The sequence below is a fragment of the Lissotriton vulgaris genome, chromosome 12 (genome assembly GCF_964263255.1).
Source record: "Lissotriton vulgaris chromosome 12, aLisVul1.2, whole genome shotgun sequence".
Classification (NCBI taxonomy): Eukaryota; Metazoa; Chordata; class Amphibia; order Caudata; family Salamandridae; genus Lissotriton; species Lissotriton vulgaris.
In genome coordinates, this window is record NC_141700.1 from 783666420 (window position 1) to 783687527 (window position 21108).

A 21108-nucleotide genomic window follows, 5' to 3' on the forward strand; every position below is an offset into this window, starting at 1 on the left:
TAGGTTTCCCTGCCCCCAAGAGCAAGGGCAGGGAAACAAATGCATGCTCCCACCCAAGGGGAGCATTTTTGCAGGTCCGTTAGGTGGGAGCAGACACGTCCCTGTCTGCACTCCTGTGGGCAAAGCAACTGTGTGCCGGGAGTGGGTTCCCTGGGTCAAAGTTAGTGGAGCTAGGGCCTTAGGTGGATCGGGGAGAGGGGCTAGGTGGCTTGTGGCGTCACTTACAACCCCTCCCCCAATGATATTAAAAAACTAGTGGGCTGCCATATTCTAATATCTTTGCTGCAATTACGCCAATTTTCTTTAGTTTTTTCGGCCGGGCACTGAATACCTCTACACACTAATATACCCAATTGGAGCATAGACATTTTGCAAACACTTTTACCCTTTTAGGAGAAAAGGGGTTATACAAAACTAGGTGGAGAGCTAGGATGCTACCTGTTACTATGCAAAGTTTACAACAGGCTAACACACTCACGGGATGAGGTCAATCAGTCAGAATAACTTTATTTGAAAAATATAAAGAAAGTTTGCCATACAGTACAAGTTTAAAAAGAAGAAGTTATTCAAATCATTAAACACAAATTTAATAAAACCAGTTACAGATTTAGGGTGCATCGATTAAAAACTTCCTTCTGGTGATGACGGACCTCAAAAACCTTGCTACTACCACACATGTAAACAAATCCGGGAGCAATTGTAAAAAAAAAATAGGACGGTCTACAGTGATGTCATAAATGATGCCATAAAACATGTCATGAGTGATAATATATGAGGTCACAAGCAGTGCACTTAGACACTGGTTTCAAACTAAACTAGCCTGGCTGATGAGGCCTGTTAGCCCGAAACTGGTCCCAGGATGCTTATTGCTGGTTCTGGGAAGAGATGGCTTGGCAGTTCGGTCTGGACTGTTCCCATGAGGCACAGGGTCAAGACTGATTTGCATATATCTGTGTCTGAACTGTGGTGGCGGAGGAGTGAGCTACAAAATGATGATGGATTAAACCCAGATCTGTGACTGGTGGTGATTGTTTGAAAAGTTTCAGGGCTCCGTCCATCATCTCCTTGTGTTTTCTTGGTTCGCCCTGAGTTGGCAGGGTTTGCCCAGATGTGTGTCCCTTGCTCAATTTGTCACTGGATTCAAGCTAGCCTGGCTGAAGAGGCCTGGTGAGTGTTTGAAAAGTTTCACCACTCCGCAGTGAGGGAGCCTTTTTTCATCCCCAGCTGGATCGAAGTTAAGTTAAGTGGTTTGTGTATGCTGACTGGGGGCCGCCTGGAACCTTACATTCAAATGTAAATGCCACAGAGGGAAACAAAGCTACGCATGCCTTCTCTTCACAGGTACTTAAAGAAGGCATGCTTTTTCCTTTGTTCTGTCCCTGTATATAAATGCAGGCACTGTAAGACTGTCAGATGGGTTAGTCTGTCCCAGTATTTGCACAAATAATTTAAATAGCACTATTTTGTTTCTTTTGTAGCGCCATGTCGTGACGTCATGATGTCATTTGCATATTGTCTTACTTGGTCAGTCCCCCACTTCCTTTTATAGGACTTGTGCCCTAATCTACAGGGGTGTGATGTGCACAAGAGCTGTCTCACTGCTGGTGTTGTCAAATGGTTACTACGAGTGCTGGGATGTGATTCAATGTCGCAGTGCTTGACTGTCGCTCGTAACGGGGTCACAGCCAGCACTGGGGTTCCTTTTTGTGGCGAGGCAAGTATCTGCTGCCTCTTTGAAAGTTAAAGTGTTTATACAAAGACTGTTAAAAGCCACATTCCTTCAGAGCGCCATTTAAAATTCTACAACCACAGATTGCAAGCTATTGAAAACAAATGTCACCTGATGCTTTACTCCTAATAACTGAGTGAAAAATTAAGCTTGAACTAAACTTGCTATTTTTACTTCCCTTGTTTATTTTGAATGTCCTCTCCTTCCCTTCTGTGCGTCTCTTGTACATATAGACTGCTCCGAATCTCTCACCTGTCTCAAGCTCTCTTTCTCTGAAGACTGACAATATCTATTCATTCCAGGAGCTTCTCACAAACCACCTCTAACGTTCTCACCTGAGTCATTAATGCGCCACAAAGACGGCGGGGTAAAGACAGGGAAAGGTTTCTTTGAGAGATAAGACCAGCCCCAACACCAACGGATGACCACGAACTCTGGGCTCCCAGGCAGCGTGCTGCTCGCCGTAAAGCGCTTCAATACCTCCTCATGGGAAAGAAGCGCTATATAAATGCAATTTCAATTCAATAATGCATGTGTGTTTACAGCCTATAGTGTGATTATCACGGACTCTCCCTTCTTGGCCCTTTCAGTTGCAAATATTGGGGGGGGGGGGGGGGCGGCACCTGTAACCCGAGGCTTGCCCTTTTACTACCCCTGACAGGCACTGCTGTTGTTACCCCGGGTACCCGGGCCATGAAGGCAGCTTGCCGCCTGTGCCCTCGGTCCCAGGTGCTGCTGTGTCTCTCTGTGTGATCTTGTGCACCTTGCAGGTGGCAGACAGTCCCAGGGCCTCCCTCTGCCCTCGGTCCCAGATGCTGCTGTGTCTCTCTGTGTGATCTTGGCCTCTTCCAGGTGGCCTGCAGTCACGGCCTGTCTGTGCCCTCGGTCCCGGGTGCTGCTGTCACCCTCTGTGTGATCTTGTGCACCTTGCAGGTGGCCGGCAGTCCCGGAGCCTGTCTGTGCCCTCGGTCCCAGATGCTGCTGTGTCTCGCCGTGTGCTCTTGCGCCTTTGCTGGTTGCTGTATTAGGGCTTCCCTCTGTTCTCAGCCCGCCCAGTTCTGCTCAACGCTGTCCTCTCACAGCACAGCAGCCCTGCCTGGCTGTTATCTAGAGAACACTCGAAGCTGTTGGCAGGGGCAAGCCAGGTGTGACTTCAGCCGCTGGAACTGGGGCCAGGTCTAACTCCGTTCTGGAAAGTCCTCAAATGCCCCCGCGGTTCGTCGCCCCTCCCCCGGGCCAGGATATGTGCAGAGAGCCAGCACAGGCGCTGGAAGTAGGGGTGTGTTGGGGGGCTGCAGCACCCCTAAAATAACCACGCTGGAGGTCAGAAGGCGAAGAAGTAATTAAGAAGCTTTTAAAGTTTGTTTTTATCTTGTCACATGTGCTGTACTTTCACAGACTGGGGTCAGAGGTCAAGCTGTGTCTTCTAACACACTGCTGCTTGTTCTTCTATCATGGACATTGGTGTTGACTTTTACGTCTCTGCCACCTGAAGGATTTTATTAAGTGAACTGTGGGATCTAGCAGAGTTCAGATGTGAAAGGAAATCAATTTGTCTGACACGAAAACATCTGTAAATGAACTGTACATACATTTCAGAATATGTCCGCAGTTACAAAGCACAAATAAAACCACATTTTTTTTGTAATTCTGAAGAGTGTTGGAAACAAAGGTTTTAATAGAATCAAAACGAATCAATACACTTGGGGATGCGCTAATCAAATATTCACTGAACCCCGATTTTCACACATTATCCCTTGTGCTGAATAGTTTTCCCACTTAAACTCTGTCCGTGCAAATATAATGGTCTTTTCAATGGAAAGCGCGCTGTCTGTAAATGACGGTGCTACCCACCATGCTTCAGTGATATATTTGCATCCGTGTGCTCCAAGGTGCGCCACCAACTACATACTACACAGCCTTACCACAATCTGCTGCTCACACTTGCCACCCCTTCTCTTTTGTGTGGTGCTTGGATTTTTCACAATCTCTGTGACTCCAGTGATTTGACACTGATGGCTGCACCCCCACTCTGAGCACTGCTCTCAGGGGCCCTGAGAGCTGGGGCACCCTGAGGGTCGTGCTTCAGAGGTCAGTATGTGCTCGTCTCGCTGTCACATCCCAGACAGCTCTGCTCAGCGTGCCCAAAGAGCAGGGGTTCGGGGTAACTGTCCTAAGGATTCATTTATTTATTTATTTAATTTTAATTTTAAAGGTTTTATATAGCGCTAGCTAGACCCGGAGGTATCGTAGCGCTTTATATGAGTATCAGATCGTAGTTGCAAGTTACATCGTTACAAAGGTTACACAGTTGTTAGAGCCTGGCAACATAGATACTTGTAAGGTAGAGATAAACAATAAGCTAAGCATGGGCGAATTTTGCGAATCTCGTGTTCGCGAATTTTGCGGATTTTCGAACTCGCAATCCGCAAAAACCGCGAATTCTCGCGAAATTTTTTTTTTGTGTTCGCGCGGGTTTCTGCCAGTTCGCGAGGGTTTTGTACAATTTCGCAAACGCGAACTTACCTGTCGGGTCGCAAGTTTTGCGAACTTGTTGTTTCTACGTGTCCAGCCTGTTTGGGACACTCTTCTTCATCACTGCCACTCTCTGTCACCACTGCCACTCTCTGACTACTCATGTCACCCTCTGGCCCACCCATGCCACCCTCTGTTTCATCACAGCACCCTCTGGTTGTCCAGTGTACATTATTGTGGCAAAGCAAAGCACACCTTCCCTGCCTCAAGTGACCTGAATTAATTTGGGACTGATTAATGTGTCACAGAATATTTTTTTAGCTGGCACCTGCTTCCTTAGTGCTTCCTGATTAGTGATCTTTTGCACTTGCTAAGTGCTTTCATTGTTGCAAAATTAGTTACAACACCTGCCCTGCCCCAACTGACAATAATGAATTTGGGGCTGATTAATGTGTCACTGGATTTGAACTTCCAGCCTGGCTCCTGCTTGTCTCCCTTAGCTGTAATTCAGGACCTTTGTGGCATATGTGTAACTATTCTGAGGGTCAGAGCAGGGTCACATAATAGTTGCAAGTAGGCAACTGAACTCTGGAGGGGCCCCTCAGGAAGCACTACAGGAAATGGCTACTAATGATGAGCTTGAACTTTTGAACCTGGTAAGTAGTTTCAGTTTTGCTAAGATCGTATTTCTGCAATTTAGCGCTTATTCGCGGGGCGCGAAGTTGAACTGGGAAGCCGCGAACTCACGCGAACAGTGCGAGCAAGCCATAAAATCCGCTGCTCGCGGATTTGCGGATTTTGCGGGAAATTCGCGAATCTCGCGGATTGCGAATTTACCGAAAATCCGCAAAATCCGTGAGCGAAACGGATTTTCCGCCCATGCTTACAATAAGCACAAATACGAAAGGGGAAAAGCAGGCAGGGGTGAGAGACTCAGGGGAGGGGGCAGGACCTGGGGAAGTAGACAGGTAATTAAGGCGGGAAAGAGGAGGGGAGGGTGAAGGACAATGCAAGGAAAGAGGAGGGGAAGGGTGACGGGAACACAAACTGGTAGACGAGTCAAAGCAACGTCCAAAGTCCAGTAAGCTGTGATCCCAGGGGAAGTGGTATCATTTCCCCATCTCTGTTGCGAGAGGCTCCCTTTACGCAGTGGACTCTCTCATAGGGGTCTCTGAGACTCCAGGGCTTACATACTGGATCCTTCCCCAAAAAGGGGAGAGGGAGTGCTTTGGCAAGGGGTGCCATACCATACTCAGCTGTGAGGGGCTCCCTTGGCGCAGTGGACTCTCTCAGCGGGTTCGCTGAGACTCCAGAGTATAAATATTGGATCTTTCCCCAACAAGGGGAGAATGAGTGCTTAGTCAAAGGGCACAAAGGACAGGGGGCTAGGCGGTGTAGCAGGCAAGGGGAGAGATTCAGGGGAGAGTGGATAGGAGCTAGGGAGGTAGACAAAGGGAGAAAGAGTACTAAATGGGAACAAATTTAATTAATGAGTTATTATACAGCGCTGGCTAGACCCGATGGAATCAGAGCGCTTTACATGAGGGACAATAATGTTGCAAATTACAGCAGTTAAAAGTTACATAAGTATCAAGAAAAGAATTTAAAGAATATAGGGGACAAGGTGAATGGAGCAGGAAGGGTAAGGGGATAGGGTAAAGGGGTAGGAGGAAGACAGGACGTAGAGACGAGGGGGAAATAGTTACACAAGATACCAGAAAAAAACTTTTTAGGAGCATAGAAGAAAGGGAAAATGGGGTGAGGAATGGAAAGGGGGTGAGGGCAAAAGGGGTAGTGTATAGAAACAGCAGAGACAAAGGGAAAGTGTGTCCAAGGTCCGGCAGGGTAGGTGACGGCCGAGGGGGAATCCTCGGTCCATCTCCTCTTCAGCTATCAGGTAGGTCCACGGGCATCGGTCAAATGGCTAGGTCTCAACAGAAAAACATTAAAGGGGAAGAGGGCGAGAAGAAGGGAGCGTAGAGGTGGAAGGGGGTGGGGGCTTTGTTTGTAATTATATAAGGGAAATCAACCATAAAAACCAGCCCACTCGCCCATAAACCAGTCCTACAAGCAAGCAAATAAAACAGTCCACACACTGACCTGTCAGACTAGCCCTTCTGGCACTGCCACATTGTTCTAATGGCCAGTCCGATCCTGGTGCATAGTGCTACATACCCCATTACGAGGCGCCAAAGGGTACTGTCGGAGGGATGGTATACTACACCATGAGTAAGTGACTGACTGGAAAGGTTTGTACTTTTTGAGGGCCTAAGTGTGAAACTTAGGACTTGGAAGATGTGTTTACCCCTCCAAAAAAGACAAACACATTTAAAGGAACGAGCTTTGAATTTTTAACATGTTGAAAGGTTTTGTTTTTTTGGTATTTCATAATAATAGAAAAACTGGTATTAAGAAGGACAAACATATCTCTGTCAGCAGTATACTTTACTACCGCTTTTAAACCCTTTCTGTAACTCAATACGCTTCAACCGTTTTTTAAAATATAACAATTAAAAACCAGTTCTCTACGGTGGTTGGTCTAGATTTAAAAAAATCTATGAAATATTGCTTTTAAAAAGACAATTCTACTGTCAAATGAGCTATACTTTCCGTTTTCCCCCAGTGTTATTAATTTTAAACAAGAGCTCATTTATACATTACATGTGCTCTATTTACCAGCAGAAGTGCTGAGAAGGACTCTCTCATTAAATGTATTGAAGAAATGCTGAGAAGTGACTGTACTCTCCCATTAAATGTAATGCAGAAGTGCCAGAACTCTCCCATTAAATGTAATGCAGAAGTGCTGAGAATTGCCAGTACTCCCCCATTAAATGTTACACAGAAGTGCTGAGAAGTGCCAGTTCTCTCCCATTAAATGTGACACAGAAGTGCTGAGAAGTACCAGTACTCTCCCACTAAATGCAATTCAGTAGTGCTGAGAAGTGCTAGTACTCTCCCATTAAATGTAATGCAGAAGTGGTGGGAAGTGTCAGTACTCTCCCATTAAATTTAACGCAGAAGAGCTGAGAAGTGTTAGTACTCTCCCGTTAAATGCAATGCAATAGTGCGTAGAAGTGCCAGTACTCTCTCATTAAATGTGATGCAGAAGTGCTGAGAAGTGTCATTACTCTCTCATTAAATGTAATGCAGAAGTGGTGAGAAGTAACAGTACTCTTGCGTTAAATGTAAAGCCGGAGTGGTGAGAAGTAACAGTACTCTCGCGTTAAATATAATGCAGAAGTGCCGAGAAGTGTCAGTACTCTCCCATGAAATTTAACTCAGATGTGCCGAGAAGTGTCAGTACTCTCCCTTTCAACTTAAAGAAGTGCAGATGCTCAGTACTGAACAGTACCTGCCCATTTAAAACACTGTCTTTGATGCCACCTACCCCATGGTAGGACGAGTGCTATTTGTGCCCAAACCCGGCTCCAGAATTCAGGAACGGCCATGAGAAAGAAGTACTGCTGGGACATGAAGAAGCACAAGTGGACCATGAAGAAGAATGGGTGGGCTGTAAAGAAATACGGCTCGACCATGAAGATGTATGGGTGAGCCATGAAGAAGTATGGGTGGGCCATAAAGAAGTACAGCTGGGCCATGAAGAAGCATAGGTGAGCAATAAAGAAGTATGGGTGGCCATAAAGAAGCACAGGCGAGCCATAAAGAAGTGTCGGTGGACTCTAAAGAAGTACAGCTGGGCCATGAAGAAGCACAGGTGAACCATGAAAAAGTATGGGTGGGCCATGAAGATGCACGGTTGAGCCATGAAGAAGTATGTTCGGTCCTTGAAGAAGCACAGGTGCGCCTTAAAGAAGTATGGGTAAGCCATAAAGAAGTCCAGTTGGACCATTAAGAAGCACGGGTGGGTCAAAACAAAGTATGGGTGGGCCAGAAAGTAGCATGGCTGGGCCATGCAGAAGCACAGGTGAGCCATAAAGAATCAGCAGTGGGCCTTTAAGAAGCACGGGTGAGCCATGAAGAAGTACAGATGGGCCATTAAGAAGCGCAGTTGGGCATAAACATGCACGGGTGGACCATGAAGAAGTATGGGTGGGCCATAAAGAAGTACAGATGGGCTGTGAAAAAGTGCAGGTGAGCTATGAAAAAGTATGGGTAGGCCACAAAGAAGTACAGCTGGGCCATGAAGAAGTATGGGTGGGTCATAAAGAAGTACGGCTGGGCCATGAAGAAGCACAGGTGAACCATGAAGAAGTGAGTGGACCATGAAGAAGCATGGGTGAGCCATTAAGACGTATGTGGACCATGAAGAAGCACAGGTGACCCCATAAAGAAGTAGGGGTGAGCCATAAAGAAGTACAGCTGGGCCATTAAGAAGCATCGGTGAGTCATAAAGAAGTATGGGTGGGCCAGAATTAAGCATGGTTGGGCCATGAAAAAGGACAGGTGAGCCAAAATCAAGTATGGGTGGGCAATGAAGATGAACAGGTGGGTCACAAAGAAGTATGGGTGGGCCATAAAGAAGTACAACCGGGCCATGAAGAAGCCCAAACAAGCCATAAAAAAGTATGGGTGGGCCAAAAGGAACTATGACTGGGCCATGAAGAAGCACAGGTGAGCCATAAAGAAGTAAAGCTGCGCCATTAAGAAGCACAGGTGAGTCATAAAGAAGTATGGGTGGGCCAGAAAGAAGCATGGCTGGGCCATGAAGAAGTAAAGGTGAGCCATAAAGAAGTATGGGTGGGCCATGAAGATGCACAGGTATACCCTGAAAAGCACAGGTGGGCTCTGAAGAAGCACAGGTGAGCCATGAGAAGCATGGGTGGGCCATGAAGATGCAGAGGCATGGGTGAGCCATGAATAAGCATGGGTGAGCTATGAAGAAGCACAGGTGAGCCATAAAGAAGCACGGTGGGCCATAAACATGCATCGGTGGGCCATGAAGATGCATGGGAAGCAGGTAAACAGGAAACAAGGGGAGTCTGGAGATCTGATCTTTTAGGCTCTGACATCTTACTAATTTTGACAAGCCGAAGAATTTACATATCCTAAATATGTAAAGGACCATTAGCCAAGCCTCTTCTAAGCTTATAATTTGTACTCCAAGCAGGGGTACTGGCCACAGTGTCTGGGTGACCTCTGGGCACAGCAGCAAGGCTTGCCCAGTGAGCCCTGGGGCCAGCGTATCGGGCACAGTCCCTGGCCTTTAGTCATTATCTGCGCCCAATGCCTACGGGTCTTGCTATTATCCCAGTGCATCAGCTGTGAACTCTTGGGTGCGATGGCCCCATACCTAATTGTGAAATATTAATGTTTGGAATCCTATTTATATCCTTTCAGCATTTGTTTCAAGATCACTCAATCAATATTTGTATAGAGAGGAGTATCTGATCGCTGGTGGTGCGAGGTCCAAGGCAAAAAGCCAGGTCTAGAGTTTCTTTCGGACGTCTGCCAGGGAGGGTGCTGTGCGAAGATGGAGGTGCAGGCCATTCTAGGTCTTGGTGGCAATATAGGAGAAGGAGTGCCCCCCCCTGTGGATGCAACAGATGCAGGGGTGTGAGTAAGGGCTAGAGAGGAGGAGCACAGGTGTCTTGCGGGTAGATGGAAGTTAAGTCCGCGGTTGATGTAGGCCGGTCCTTGATTATGCAGGGCCCTGTATGCGTGCGTGAGAATCTTGAACTGGTATCTCTTCTGGATGGGGAGCCAGTGGAAGTTTCTGAGGTGGAAGGTGTTGTGGGTCCATATGGGTAGGTACAGGATGAGTCTGGCTGCAGCGTTCTGTATGCTCTGGAGTCTTCTGAGGAGGTGGATGGAAATGCTGGAGTAGAGTGCGTTGCTGTAGTCGATGTGGCTAGTGACCAGGGCCTGTCTTTCTGGTGTTGATTGGGATCCATCTGAAGATTCTTCGGAGCGTGCAGAGGGTGTGAAAGCAGGAGGAGGCGACTGTGTTTACTTGTCATTCCATGGTCAGTTTGTTGTTGAGGATGATGCCTAGGTAGCATGCATGGTCAGTTGGTCCTGGGGTGGGTCCGAGTTCTGGTGGCCACCAGCTGTGGTCCCATATGGATGTGTTTTTCTCAAAGATCAGTACTTTTGTCTTGTCAGAGTTAAGTTTAAGGCAATTGGCTGTTCATTCAGAAATGTGTTCTGATGGTGGAGGGGTCTTTGGTGAGCGAGAGTATAAGTTGTGTGTTGTCTGGGTAGTAAATTATGTTGAGTTCATGGGATCTCACGATGTCTGCGAGGGAGGTTATGTAGGTGTTGAACAAAGTCGGGCTGACGGATGATCCTTGGGGTACACCGAATATGATGTTCTTCGGTTCGGAGGTGAAGGGAGGCAGCCGGATGTGAAACATCCTTTACAACGCAACTTTTGCCACGCAGTGCCTTTACAACGCAACTTTTACAATGCAAACCATTACAACGCATTGTGCTGGGGGGCGCTCTAGGATAGGGAATAGGTTTAATTTACTGTCCAACACCTTCCCTACTATCCACGGGGACTGGAGTTGGAATAGTAAATTAAACTATTCACTATCCAGCGCCCCAAAGCACTATGCGTTGTAAAGGCATGCGTTGTAAAAACTGCGTTGTAAAGGCATGCGTGGTAAAAGCATGCATTGTAACGTCATACATCCCAGCCGGATGCTCTGTGTGCACCCTGTAAGGAAGGAGGTGGTCCACTTGAGGGCATTTTGCTGTATGCCGATGTTGTAGAGTCTGTTGATGAGGGTGTGGTGGGATACAGGGTTGAATGCAGCAGAGAGGTCGAGGAGGATCAGTGGTTCGGTCTTCCCGTATTCAAGGAGGGTTCTGATGTTGTTTGTGGCAGCGATCAGCTCTGTGTCCATGCAGTGGTTTGCATGCATTCTTGATTGTGAAGCATCCAGCAGGTAGTTTTGTTTGAGGTACCCAGTCAGCTGTTGTTGGTTGATGGCCTTCTCGAGTACCTTTTGCAGGGTAAGGCAGCAGGGAGGTCAATTTATAAGTTTTGAGTTCGCTGGGATCAGAGGAGGGTTCCTAGATCCATGTTTCCGAGGAATAATGCCATGCCATTTGAGTTATTTATTTTCCATACTTCATGGGCATTATACTGTCTCTGTGAATTACAGATATGAATCAATAAGAAGGTTAGATAGTTGCAGCACACAGCAGTATTATGTAATAGTGTTTTAATTATGCATTGTTTTTACAACTGTATAGAAAATGCATAACATAAACAGTTTTAGATTCTGCTCACATTTTCAAACTACTCTCCATATGGTTGGTTCTTCTGCTGCAAGAACCTATCATTAGCATTATAGTGAACCTTGAAGAAGGAGCTCATATATTAAAATGTGTTATTTTGTAAAGTCTGATTTTTTTAGCACTATTCTAACTTGGGTTTCTTCGTGGATACCTCATCAGTCAATCTCTACTTTCCTGGAGTGTGGAGGTCTGCAAAGGTCTTCAGTAAGCCCTACTTTTCGCATACATAGTCCCAGCGGAGACGCTAATCATTTATGTTGGCCTGATCTTCTATGTGTATGTGGACAGCAGGCAAATCTTGGTGAGTTCAGAGTATTCTGTGGCTAGGTGCGAAGTAGCGCTATGCTACTCAAAGTGCACTTCGCACTACGCACGCTACGCCAACTGCGTAGTGCAGTAGGGAAATGCTGTTCGCAATGATTGCACAGTGCCGGATGTTTGTCCACACTGTACATTCATTGAAAACAGCAACTTGCACAGTTCAAGCAATCGTTTTCTGCCACTCGAGTAGATTTGTACTCAAGCGGCAGCTTTCTTAACGGGGACTGGTAGTTTCTCTTTGCGAGCAGTCGCGAGCATACGCGACCACTCGCAATGAGAAAACTGACCTCCCCGCGTTGAGAATCTCACCAGGAGGTTTATTTTCCACACTTGCGCTGTGAAACTTTACAAGCTGTGCCCCCCACCACGATGCAGTCAAGGGTGTCCAGTCAGCAGCAGTGACAGCGTTGGTGAGACCAGGATGGCGAAGTGAAGGGTTTTGGTGCAAGCAGTGGGTCAGTGGTGGCGATGGTGGTGGTGGTCGTCGGTGAGACCAGGGTTGCAGTGCAAGATGCGGACGGTGCCGAGACACTCCGCACAAGTAAAGAAAGTTCAGTCCAGTCCTTTCATTGCCCAAGGCAGAAGCAGCCAATCAGGACAACCCAACAAAGCAACAGCACAGCAAAGGGGCAGTACTCCTCCTGACAGCTCTTCCAGCTCTTCTTCTTGGCAGGTTCCTTGAGTCCAGTGAGTTCTAAAGTTCTGGAGTCTAGGCCCCAAAATGTATACCCCACATTCCTTTGTCCTCTCAGGCAGAGAGTGTCAGTGCTTAGTCCAAACCAGTTTGGTCCTCTCTGGCCCAGCTTCCCAGAGTCAGAGACAGCATTGTCCAAGGCAAACAGGGCCTATTCAGATGCAAGGGAATTCTCCTCCCTCCTCTCTAAATGCAGACCGGGCCTATTCAAGTGCTAGTGACAACTCATCTCACTACTCGGAATGCAGCCCAGGACTATTCAGCCCAGCCCTGACTCAGCCAGACTCTCTGGAGCCATGGCACCTCCCCAGCGTCTGTCACTCCAAAGCCAGGCAGTTAATACACATCCTAGCAGAGGCACACAGGATGGCTAAGAAAGAAAATACTTACTTTCTAAACAGGGTATTTTCAAACACAGAATGTAAAAACTACCTTCACTAAAAGATGCATCGTTAGATTCTGAGTTCAGGCATACTAAACTTTATTTCTCTACCTAGTTCCCAGGGCCAGTTATGTTTATAAGATGTTATAAACAAAGTCCCCGTTCTGTCCTATGGAAAAAGGTAGCCTTGCAAAAGTGAAAAATGAAATTTGTAGTAATTCACTATCAGGACATGCCACACACACCAGGGCATGTCCTACCTTTCACATACACTGCACCCTGCCCTCAGGGGTACCTTGGGCCCACCTTGGGGGTGACTAACATGTAAGAAAAGGGAAGGTTAGGGCCTGGCAAGTGGGTACACTTGCCATGTCGACATGGCAGTCCCAGACTGCACACAGGCTCTGCAATGGCAGGCCAGAGTTACATTTACAGGCTGCTTGGCTGGGTTGCACAATCTAGTGCTGCAGCCCAGTAGCAGCATTTGATTTACAGGCCCTGGCACACTCAGTGGACTTTCCCAGGGACTGACAAGTAAATCAAATATGCCAATCATGGAAACACCAATCCATAACACAATTTACCCAAAGAGTATTTGCACTTTAGCACTGATCAGCCGTGGTAAAGTGCCCAGAGTCCTAAAACCAACAAGTCCAGGTCAGAAAAAAATAGGAGGAAGAAGCAAAACGTTTTGGGGATAACCCTGCAAACAAGGCTATTTCCAACAGGGCTGCATTAATCTCTAGTCAGAGGTAGGCTTTTTAACTGGTACCCCTTAGGAGGGGTTGCCTACCATCTTCTCTCATTGTAACGTCTGCTCAGTCTTTAATATCGTAATCTTTTCTGTCACGTCTGGGACATAAGTGTTGAGGGTTTGTTTGTTTGTTTGTGAGCATGGACTAGTGAGCCATTGTGTTTAATGTGAACTTAGCTGGTGTGCGGTTTGCTGGACGTTCCAGCTTCTTTGTCCACCATCACTACTCCTTGCAGAAGCTTGATGGGTGTAGGCCTTATTTAAGTTTAGCTCGGACTATCCTAGAAGATCCTCCTGTCCTCAGAGTGATGGTCATTCTCCTGTAGCCACGGTCCCCTGGCCTGAAGTTGAATAACCTTAGGCTGCATTCACTTGGAGGTCACTCATGCTTTCCACATACCTTTATAGACCATCTCACATACTCTGCACACCCTCAGTCAAGACCCCTCAGAATGAGAAGGAGATAGTTCTTGTGACCTCCCTCATACTGTCAGCGTCAAGGCCACTCCTCTGTTTCCGGGTGATGACAAAAGGGGTCCACCTCCAGACTTCCCCAACTCTGGATAGAAACAACTCAGAGTAGTAAGGTAAGCAAGGGAGGGAAAAATGGATGAGGGAAGGACCAGTGGGAAGTGGGAGACCTGTAACAAAAGAACACAGTTTTAATACAAATCCTGTCCAAGCTTACTACTGTCATATGGTCTCACTAGAGCTCACTAGTACCTTTCCACTGGCCGCAGAATACTGTAGTTTTACTTCTAATATGTTGGGGCATCAGCTTCTGACTTCAAGCCTTCCCCGCAACCACTCATACAGAATTAAACAGAAACACAGCTCCAAGAATAGGGCTTCCTTCCCATCCAAGAACGAGATGTAAATGAGCCTAAAGAAAAGTACTCTGCTACTTCGGAGTATGAGTTCAAATGAGGCAAAAATAATAAACTCAGGGTCCATACAAAGAAGTGGATTTCTCCTCGAGTGCAGAAAGTAACACAACCAAAACGGCGCTTCCTTCAGCGCGGCAATTAGAAGCTTCCAGCTCCGATAGAGCAAATAGTCAAGACAGTCTTCTCCCAACAGTAGAAGAAACGAACGGCTTACTTAGGAAGAGAACTCCTAATAACGAAGCGCTTCCTTCAGTGCGTGAACCTGACAACAAATGTCTTTCCAATTAGAATACCAATAGATGCTTCCACCAGCGTGACTCCCGGCTGCAAACATACACGGATGTGTCGGTAAGCGCTTCCCTCAGCGCGAAGATATCAACATCCACAAGGAACAGTCTCACACGAAGGGAAAAGGAAACGAACATCCATTCCTTACATGTGTGAGTCTTACGAAAAGGCGCTCCCAGCAGCACCCGAAAGGAACCCTCCAGAGGCCGAGAACTAACCCTAGGCGAAGCACTACGCTACGCTCGCGGAGTTTGTGAAGTTTGCGCAACTTCGCACTACGCGAGCTGCACGTAGCACAGTGCGAACACGGGTAGTGCAGCGTAGCGTAGTGCAGCGCTCATTTTTTGCTTGATCGCGGTCCTGAACGTCATGTTCGCGACCGCGAGCAAGCAAAATGACATCCCGGCGAGATTCTCAACGCGGGGAGGTAAGGTTTCTCATTGTGAGTGGTTGCGCATGCTCGCGACCGCTCTTAATGAGAAACTACCAGTTCGCGTTGAGAAAGCTGCCGCTCGAGTAATAATCTACTCGAGCAGGAGAAAACTACAGCTCGCACTGTGCAAAATGCCGTTTTTAATGATTGCACAGTGCCGGATGGTTGTCCGCACTGTGCAATCATTGAAAACGAATCTTGCACAGTGCGAACATGCTACTACGCCGCTCGCGTAGTGCTACGTGAAGTTCGAGTAGTGCGAAGTGCACTTCGCGTAGCTTTGCGTAGCGCTACTTCGCGAACTACGCCCACTCTTACCGAGAACCCGCGCTACCACAGCGCACAAGGAAGGTCCGGCGAAAGTCTCTCAGCTCAGCTGGATCCTATACGAGGGAGCCTCCACACAATCAGTGTGAGACTCGATACGGGAGAACCCAGAACAACGGCAGATTACGCGCACCTCAGCCCACACCTTGCTGGGTGAAATAGATGATGCTCCTCCCCTCCAAGCTTCCTGGGAGATGTAGTCCAGAGCGTATGCGACAGTGTTCATGTAGGCGCTCTGTATTCTGCTGGCCCCAAGTCAGCGCCTGACACATACATCATGCAAGCTTGTGAGATCCTAGTTCTCCTAATATCAGCTGGAACAAGTTGTACACCCGGGTGGTTTGTGCCTCAACCTCCTCCTCTTGGTTGGCCACTGTACACTTCTGATGGGCGTCTGAACCTTCTTCTCTGGGTTGTCCACTGTACAGTTTTGATCGGCGTCTGAACCTCCTCCTCTTGGTAGGCCACCGTACACTTCTGATGGGCGTCTGAAACTCCTCTGGATTGTCCACTGTACACCTCTGATGGGCGTCTGAACCTCCTTCTCTGAGTTGGCCACTGCACACCTCTGATGGGCGTCTGAACTTCCTGCTCTGGGTTGTCCACTGTATACTTCTGATGGGCGTCTGAACCTCCTGCTGTGGGTTGGCCACTGTACACCTCTGATGGGCATCTGAACCTCCACCTCTCGGTTGGCCACTGTATACCTCTGATGGGCATCTGAACCTCCTCCTCTGGGTTGGCCACTGAACACTTCTGATGGGCATCTGAGCCTCCTTCTGTTGATTGGCCACTATACACCTCTGATGGGCGTCTGAACCTCCTTCCCTGGGTTGGCCACTGTACACTTCTGATGGGTGTCTGAAACTCCCCTCTTGGTTGGTCACTGTACACTTCTGATTGGCTTCTGAACCTCCTCCTACTCTGGCCACTGTACACTTCTGATGGGCGTCTGAACCTCCTGCTCTGGGTTGGCCGCTGTACACTTCTGATGGGCGCCTAAACCTCCTGCTCTGGGTTGCCCACTGCACACCTCTGATGGACGTCTGAACCTCCTCATCCTCTGGCCACTGTACACTGCTGATGGGCGTCTGAATCACCTCCTCTGGGTTGGCCACTGTACACTTCTGATGGGCGTCTGAACCTCCTCCTCTGGGTTAGCCACTGTACACCTCTGATGGGCGTCTGAACCTCCTCCTCCGGGTTGGCCACTGCACACCTCTGATGGGCGTCTGAATCTCCTGCTCTGGGTTGGCCACTGTACACCTCTGATGGGCGTCTGAACCTCCTGCTCTGGGTTGTCCACTGTACACTTCTGATGGGCGTCTGAACCTCCTCCCCTGGGTTGGCCACTGTACACTTCTGATGGGCGTCTGAACCTCCTACTCTGGGTTGGCCACTGCACACCTCTGATGGGCGTCTGAATCTCCTGCTCTGGGTTGGCCGCTGTACACCTCTGATGGGCGTCTGAACCTCCTGCTCTGGGTTGTCCACTGTACACTTCTGATGGGCGTCTGAAACTCCTCCCCTGGGTTGGCCACTGTACACTTCTGATGGGCGTCTGAACCTCCTTCTCTGGGTTGTCCACTGTACACCTCTGATGGGCGTCTGAACCTCCTTCTCTGGGTTGGCCACTGCACACCTCTGATGGGCGTCTGAACTTCCTGCTCTGGGTTGTCCACTGTATACTTCTGATGGGCGTCTGAACCTCCTGCTGTGGGTTGGCCACTGTACCCCTCTGATGGGCATCTGAACCTCCACCTCTCGGTTGGCCACTGTATACCTCTGATGGTCATCTGAACCTCCTCCTCTGGGTTGGCCACTGAACACTTCTGATGGGCATCTGAGCCTCCTTCTGTTGATTGGCCACTATACACCTCTGATGGGCGCCTGAACCTCCTTCCCTGGGTTGGCCACTGTACACTTCTGATGGGTGTCTGAAACTCCCCTCTTGGTTGGTCACTGTACACTTCTGATTGGCGTCTGAACCTCCTCCTACTCTGGCCACTGTACACTTCTGATGGGCGTCTGAACCTGCTCCTCCTCTGGCCACTGTACACTGCTGATGGGCGTCTGAATCTCCTCCTCTGGGTTGGCCACTGTACACTTCTGATGGGCGTCTGAACCTCCTCCTCTGGGTTGGCCACTGTACACCTCTGATGGGAGTCTGAACCTCCTCCTCTGGGTTGGCCACTGCACACCTCTGATGGGCATCTGAATCTCCTGCTTTGGGTTGGCCACTGTACACCTCTGATGGGCGTCTGAACCTCCTGCTCTGGGTTGTCCACTGTACACTTCTGATGGGCGTCTGAACCTCCTCCCCTGGGTTGGCCACTGTACACTTCTGATGGGCATCTGAACCTCCTCCTCTGGGTTGGCCACTGTACACTTCTGATGGGCGTCTGAACCCCCTCCTCTGGGTTGGCCGCTGTACACTTCTGATGGGCGTCTGAACCCCCTCCTCTGGGTTGGCCGCTGTACACTTCTGATGGGCGTCTGAACCCCCTCCTCTGGGTTGGCCGCTGTACACTTCTGATGGGCATCTGCACCTACGCCTCTGGGTTGGCCGCTGTACACTTCTGATGGGCGTCTGCACCTACGCCTCTGGGTTGTCCGCTGTACACTTCTGATGGGCGTCTGAACCTTCTCCTCTGGGTTGGCCGCTGTACACTTCTGATGGGCGTCTGAATCTCCTGCTCTGGGTTGGCCACTGTACACCTCTGATGGGCGTCTGAACCTCCTGCTCTGGGTTGTCCACTGTACACTTCTGATGGGCGTCTGAACCTCCTCCCCTGGGTTGGCCACTGTACACTTCTGATGGGCGTCTGAACCTCCTACTCTGGGTTGGCCACTGCACACCTCTGATGGGCGTCTGAATCTCCTGCTCTGGGTTGGCCACTGTACACCTCTGATGGGCGTCTGAACCTCCTGCTCTGGGTTGTCCACTGTACACTTCTGATGGGCGTCTGAAACTCCTCCCCTGGGTTGGCCACTGTACACTTCTGATGGGCGTCTGAACCTCCTTCTCTGGGTTGTCCACTGTACACCTCTGATGGGCGTCTGAACCTCCTTCTCTGGGTTGGCCACTGCACACCTCTGATGGGCGTCTGAACTTCCTGCTCTGGGTTGTCCACTGTATACTTCTGATGGGCGTCTGAACCTCCTGCTGTGGGTTGGCCACTGTACCCCTCTGATGGGCATCTGAACCTCCACCTCTCGGTTGGCCACTGTATACCTCTGATGGTCATCTGAACCTCCTCCTCTGGGTTGGCCACTGAACACTTCTGATGGGCATCTGAACCTCCTTCTGTTGATTGGCCACTATACACCTCTGATGGGCGCCTGAACCTCCTTCCCTGGGTTGGCCACTGTACACTTCTGATGGGTGTCTGAAACTCCCCTCTTGGTTGGTCACTGTACACTTCTGATTGGCGTCTGAACCTCCTCCTACTCTGGCCACTGTACACTTCTGATGGGCGTCTGAACCTGCTCCTCCTCTGGCCACTGTACACTGCTGATGGGCGTCTGAATCTCCTCCTCTGGGTTGGCCACTGTACACTTCTGATGGGCGTCTGAACCTCCTCCTCTGGGTTGGCCACTGTACACCTCTGATGGGAGTCTGAACCTCCTCCTCTGGGTTGGCCACTGCACACCTCTGATGGGCGTCTGAATCTCCTGCTTTGGGTTGGCCACTGTACACCTCTGATGGGCGTCTGAACCTCCTGCTCTGGGTTGTCCACTGTACACTTCTGATGGGCGTCTGAACCTCCTCCCCTGGGTTGGCCACTGTACACTTCTGATGGGCATCTGAACCTCCTCCTCTGGGTTGGCCACTGTACACTTCTGATGGGCGTCTGAACCCCCTCCTCTGGGTTGGCCGCTGTACACTTCTGATGGGCGTCTGAACCCCCTCCTCTGGGTTGGCCGCTGTACACTTCTGATGGGCGTCTGAACCCCCTCCTCTGGGTTGGCCGCTGTACACTTCTGATGGGCATCTGCACCTACGCCTCTGGGTTGGCCGCTGTACACTTCTGATGGGCGTCTGCACCTACGCCTCTGGGTTGTCCGCTGTACACTTCTGATGGGCGTCTGAACCTTCTCCTCTGGGTTGGCCGCTGTACACTTCTGATGGGCGTCTGAACCTCCTGCTCTGGGTTGCCCACTGCACACCTCTGATGGTCGTCTGAACCTCCTCCTCCTCTGGCCACTGTACACTGCTGATGGGCGTCTGAATCTCCTCCTCTGGGTTGGCCACTGTACACGTCTGATGGGCGTCTGAACCTCCTCCTCTGGGTTGGCCACTGTACACCTCTGATGGGCGTCTGAACCTCATCCTCTGGGTTGGCCACTGCACACCTCTGATGGGCGTCTGAACCTCCTCTTCTGGGTTGGCTGCTGTACACTTCTGATGGGCGTCTGAACCTACTCCTCTGGGTTGGCCCCTGTACACTTCTGATGGGCATCTGAACCTCCTCCTCTGGGTTGGCCACTGTACACTTCTGATGGGCGTCTGAACCCCCTCCTCTGGGTTGGCCGCTGTACACTTCTGATGGGCATCTGAACCTACTCCTCTGGGTTGGCCGCTGTACACTTCTGATGGGCATCTGAACCTCCTCCTCTGGGTTGGCCACTGTACACTTCTGATGGGCGTCTGAACCCCCTCCTCTGGGTTGGCCGCTGTACACTTCTGATGGGCGTCTGCACCTACGCCTCTGGGTTGGCCGCTGTACACTTCTGATGGGCATCTGAACCTCCTCCTCAGGGTTGGTCACTGTACACTTCTGATGGGCGTCTGAATCTCCTTCTCTGAGTTGGTCACTGTACACCTCTGATGGGCATCTGAACCTCCTCCTCTGGGTTTTTCCACTGTACACTTCTGATGGGCGTCTGAATCTCCTCCTCTGGGTTGGTCACTGTACACCTCTGATGGGTGTCTGAACCTCCTCCTCTGGCCACTGTTCACTTCTGATGGGCATCTGCTGGACGCGCCCTGAGCCTGCTCGTCCTGACGCAGCACAAAGCGCTCTAAGCACACATTTTCCTGGAGGCGCTTGAGGACTTTGACCAGTTACCTGTAATTGTCATCGGACCAAGTGTTGGACAAAGTCAGGAGCAGTTAAGGAACTTCTCCAGTGAAGAGTTGCTGCAGCAGAATACATGTACTTCGTGACGTCAGAATAGCACAGTTTTAGTAAACGTAGTTTGCATCCAGCACATTGGAGCATGTAAAGCACATGACGTGAAGGCTGTGAGTGCTCTGGTCCGCGCCTTTGTCAAAGATGGAGAAACACAGGGCTGGACTGGCCTTTTATTCCACCGGGCATTTCCCCGTTGGGTTAGAGCTATTGAAGGCTGGTTCTGAAAATGCCTCAGTGACTTTACCCAGATCCTTGCGATTAACTGCAGAGGCACAGGGGGGCATCAAGACAGAGTGAAAGAGAGGGAGGCAGAGATAATTGGAGAGGGAGCAAGAGATCACAGGGGGAGAAGGAGGGAATGGTTGGGTGGAAAGAGAGACACTGCGCGAGATGATGAAGGGGCAGGGCTGGTTTGAGAATATATGCCAGGGATGCTTTTGGCCCCCCAGTCCACCATGGAGAAACTCCAGGGCT

General features: G+C 49.6%; 1 pseudogene; it reads right to left on the minus strand.

Moving 5' to 3' along the window:
• Positions 1-7803, minus strand: part of LOC147678710 (phospholipid scramblase family member 5-like) — a 91026-nt pseudogene extending 83223 nt beyond the window's left edge.
• Between the last annotated feature and the right edge of the window lie 13305 nt (positions 7804-21108).